Raw genomic sequence first — 5,042 nt, 5'->3', positions numbered from 1 at the left:
CGAGGGTCGGTCGGAAACTGGAGGCGGTCCGCCTACCGCGACCTGTAACTCGACTTTCGAGGCATTTTTCGATGGTCTTTTGGCCTGAAACCGATGACATCGTGATCGATTCTTCAAGGACTTCAAGGGGGTGTTTTCATTTTGGTCATCGGAGCACCCGTCGGCGGCCGGATCATCGAGGAAGATGGTGAGGGTGGCTGCATGTGCCAGCTTTCACGCACAGCCACGTGCTGAGCACGTGAGGGTGCATGGATAAGGGCATTTCAGTAATTTTAATTTCAAAATTTTCTTTTAATTATTTTAGGATTTATTGTGTTGAAATATTTGGAAAAATAGTTGAGAAAATAATTATTTTAGAATTATTGAGGTGAAAATTAGGAGAAAATAGAGGATATTATAGAAAAATTGAGGAAAATGGATTTTGATGCTTTCTTAATTAAATATGATGTTTAGGGAATATCTTGACTTGAGGTTGAGAATAAATTCAAGTGTGTGTGATTTGGCAAGCAAAACGAGATTATGCATGAGGATCGAGGTGATCCGAATATGTCGAGGTGAGTGTTCGCCCCCAAAACTTGATTTACTGTGGGTGCTTCTACCCTAAAAACTTGGTGTTTGTTCTATCTAAATGTATTGAGATTTCATGCAAAATGGTTTTGTTGCATGCAAACGATAACCGGTGACGGTTGGTTTTATGAGGGAGGTTCGTCCCTAAATGTTTTAAAGTTGTGTATTGCATTTTATAAAATGTTATTTATATGATGCTTTGAATTGTGAAATGTGGCATTGTCTTGAGTTTTTTGTGTACATATGGAATGTCAGCCTAAGATGTTGTCTGGATAGTGTAGCCATAATTCTCCAAGGGCGTGACGAAATAATAGGGGTATCTGGTATTGGTGGGCATGTAAGGATAGCCGCCTTGGTTTTCATACTAGACCGTTTGGTCAGGGAAGTTGCACTAGGATGACTAGGTGGTCCATACTGTGTTGTTCATGTGGGATGTTAGCTTAGAATGTTGTCTGAATAGTGTAGCTGTAATTCTCCAAGGGCATGATGGAATAATAGGGATATTTGATGCTGGTGTGCATGTCAGGATAGCCGCCTTGGTTTTCGTGCCAGGCTGTTTGGCCAGGGAAGTTGCACTAGGATGACTAGGTGGTCTGTGTGAAATTTTGGAGTTGGGATTGTATGGTGGTTCCTGGATGCTTAGAGTGGGAGTGTAATATGGAGAGATGCGTTGGCTTGCCCCTCTTAAACTAGAATTGCGTCGTGTCATCGAGTCAGTATGGTGGCATAGGTTTTAGAGAGATTGCTCTTTTCCTATGGTAAGGTTAAGCGCTTGGGATTCTCTTGGGCTAGGGCTTATCGGGTGTATTGGTTTATTTCATGTCTTGTATTCATTCATGAAAAATGTGTTTTGAACTCTCACTTAGATGATTCATCATCTAATTTGGACTATGTCCCTAGAATATTCAAACATCCAGGTGAAGGTAGCGGTGCGAAGGGAAAAAGAATTGCTGAGGAGTGACAGCGATTAGTGGATAGTTTACTTTATGTCGTTTACAATTATGTTGTTACTTTTGATGACGTCATGTAAATGTTGGTTTCACTTTATAATATGAATAAAGTGGTTTCGGTTATGACCTGTTAAGGTTTCGATCTAGCTTCCACATTTGAGTTGGTGAACTTGTCTTAGTTTATTGATGGTTCATAGTTGATATACTGAGAAGGTGTAACGGGATCTTCGGGGAATGGTTTATGTTGAGTTTCCGGTTTTGTGTTGGGTTTCTATTGTTTGTTTGGAAAAAAAAATATCCCCAGAATCTTACGTTATGTGTCGCTTTAGAGAAGTGGAGTGTTACAGGCAATACAACTAGATGGCAACTATTAGGTTTGCAGGGAACGATTTGACATGCAGCTTGGGGTTTTATATACAAACACGGTAAACATGTCCGGCATTGGTGCCCGCATCCTTTATTCTTCCATCCTTTCACGTGATGAGAATTGATACTTTCAAAATTTTTCAAAGGACATGGACGAGTTTGAGCATTGTCTCGAGGTCATAAGTTCTTCTTACCTTTATTTTCTCCAAAGTTCACACCTACTGACCTTTTCATTCTCTTCCTTCACAAGGTGCTCAAGGTGTAGTAGTTACTAATGTCACGAATCGCGCGCGTCTGGCCCATCAGGAAGCACATATTTTTGATTGGGCACAAGAGTCTTTCAAGTAGAAGGAGGACAAGCAATTCTTGAACATGACGATCCGTCATTTGGAGTCAAACAAAGTTAGACTGCACTCTCAAATCATAGATCTTCAATTCTAGCTCCAAAATCTTCAATCCCAACTCCAAAATCCCTCCACTAGTCGCCAGGTAGCCGAGGTGATGCTTGAAAATGGAAGGAAGAACTGGAGGTTCAGAACTAGGCCTATGAAGAAAAATGTCTTCTTTGGCAGAGGCCCAAGAGGAGGTGTTACGCTTAAAGGGTGACTTGGCTAGTGTTGAGGAACAAGTAGCTGCGTTGCTCCAAACGATAGCATGCACTTAGTTAGAGATGGAGACGTTACAGGGGAACAGGCAACAAGAGATTGAAGAGCTGACCAAAAGTGTTGTGAAGGAATACTGGCTTTGCAAGGACTGTTATCGCCGCAAAGACGATTATGCTAGTTGCTTCTCTAAGTTTGGTTTTTACGTCAGTTGTAGCTTCTTGGAGTCTAAGCGTCGAGGGGACTCCTTCCCGAAGGTGATTTTCACTAATGCCATATCTTTTGGGACTCCTCCTAACTGGAAAAAGTATGAGCCAAACAATCTCGGGCCCGAGGAATGTGTAAGACAAGCTCCAGAGGATAACCTCAATAATTCGCTGGGCCCATGGAGTCTTTATGCCCCTGATTTTGAGGATGGCGAATCAGGTGCCGGCATGACTAACACAGTTCAAATGATCGAGCGTGGCTTGGAGATGGATCTTGTTGCTGATGCCTCTTAGAGTTTGCCCCTCGAAGAGGGTTCGGGACAAGCAGATTGTTTTCCAGCCCAAGATTAGTGTGGATTTTATTATTTGTATTGTTGTTTTTTACTAGACTATAAGGAACGATGATTTTTACTTGCTTTATCTCAAAGTGTTCCTCTCGGAGTTTCTAATACATTTCTTTTGTTGATGTTTCTTATTTCATCTCCTTTTGGATGAATGGAATCTTTGTTATCATTCCAATGTGCATCATGTTATCTTCTTCTTTGCATGACCATGTAATCATACTCTTATTTAGTTAGGTGTGCTACTTTCATCATTAGTTGGTTAGTTATGCTGCTTGCATTTGTTTATTTCTTTGAGTAGATGCCACCGAGAATGGCCCTTGCATGTTTAGACCCAATTGGGCAAACGATAGTGGCTGGAGTATCGGTTGGACAAGGGCAAGGGGCCTTGCCGTCAGATGAGCATGTTTCTGGCACTTGTCACAAGTCCGAACATTTATGGCTACATCTTGCCTTAGTGTAGGCCAAAAGAAACTGGCTCGCACTTCCCCTAGGTGTTCACCATAGTCTCCCTCATGCACTTCTTTTAAGGCTTGTTGTGCTTCCCCAGGCCCTAGACATTTCAGTAGTGACATGGAGTACCCCTTTTTGTACATTTCTTGGTTGATTACTATGAAACAAGCCGCACTAGTTTTTAGTTTCGTAGCTTTTATGGGGGTTTCTAGAAGCCCTCAACCGAGCAGATACTTCAGCATCAGATTTCTCCAATCTTTGGTCCTTGTAACACAATGCACGACAACATCTTCCCTTTTTTCACTTACACTGGGATGTTGGAGGACTTCCATGTGAATTAGGCATCCAAGAGTGTCTTAAGCGGAGGCCAATTTTGATAGTGCATCTGCATGCTAATTGAGGGACTTGTTAATCTGAATTAGTTCAAAATGCTCAAATCTATGGGTGAGTTCTTTCACCTTCTGTAGATAACGAGCCAACACTAGCTCCCTCACTTCAAAAGCTCCTTGGAACTATTGTACCACCAACTGAGAATTGTTGTGGGTTGAAGCTTTTTACTTCCAATTTCTCTATTAATTACATTTATGTAATACTCGGGAAATTATTAAGAGTATAAATGATATTTAATGAAGGGTATAACTGGAATTATCGAAAGAATAAGGCTATATGACACACTAACGCAGTCTTAGATGATTAAATCAGTCGGAGGGAGTAACCCGGACCTTAGATAGCTAAAGAAAATTATACAGTATCGACAAGTGATTCGAATTATGATTTTTAGTGATGAAAGAAGTGGGATCGGGAACAGTTTTCGGTACAGCTGTCGACCGGGCTGAGAAAACTGAATCGACGTAGGAAACGTCCAGAAGATCAACGGAGCACATCAAGGACTAGTATTTAATGTGTAGAGCAACCCTTAAGCGATTTCGGGTTGAATCAAATGGATTTAAGGTCAATTTGACCAATCGGGCCTATGTGTAGTTTTCTAATTTTGCCCGAGGGAGGTCAAAACGGTAATCTTTCAGGAGTCTTGAGGGTCAAATGAGATGTACTAAACTTGTGGGACTTAGAGGTATATTTGGATTTATCAGGGGAGTTGTAAAAAGGGCAGAATTGTCATTTGAAGAAAACAGGGGTCAAAATGCAAAAAATCGAAAATGGCATAGTGTGAACGCGAAGGGATTTCGGCCGCCGCACTGCCACCGCACGTGGAGACCGTTTCCGGCGATGGGAGGGCCGAGGCTTGCTTGGGGAAGGTTGTATACGTCTAGCAGAACACTTGGGGACCAAGCTTGGCCGTTGATTGGCCGGAAAAAGATCGGATTTTTAGTATAAATTGAGGCCGAGGGTTTCGACTTTTGGAGCTCAAATCGAATGCGTTTTCGAAAGTATTTGGGAAAGTGATTAAGGGGTTTATGATCCTTGCAACAAGGAGAAGAAAATGGGAGTGTTTTGAAGTATTTTGGGGTAGTGTAGAGGCCGATCGAAGCTCGGCCGAGGATGGGTGGCGGACCGCCTTCCGCCACCTGCAACTGCCCGTTAGGGGCATTTTTCGGT

This window comes from Diospyros lotus, chromosome 13, assembly GCF_014633365.1.
Source record: "Diospyros lotus cultivar Yz01 chromosome 13, ASM1463336v1, whole genome shotgun sequence".
In the NCBI taxonomy this organism is placed as follows: Eukaryota; Viridiplantae; Streptophyta; class Magnoliopsida; order Ericales; family Ebenaceae; genus Diospyros; species Diospyros lotus.
Note: the sequence above shows the minus strand (reverse complement) of the source record.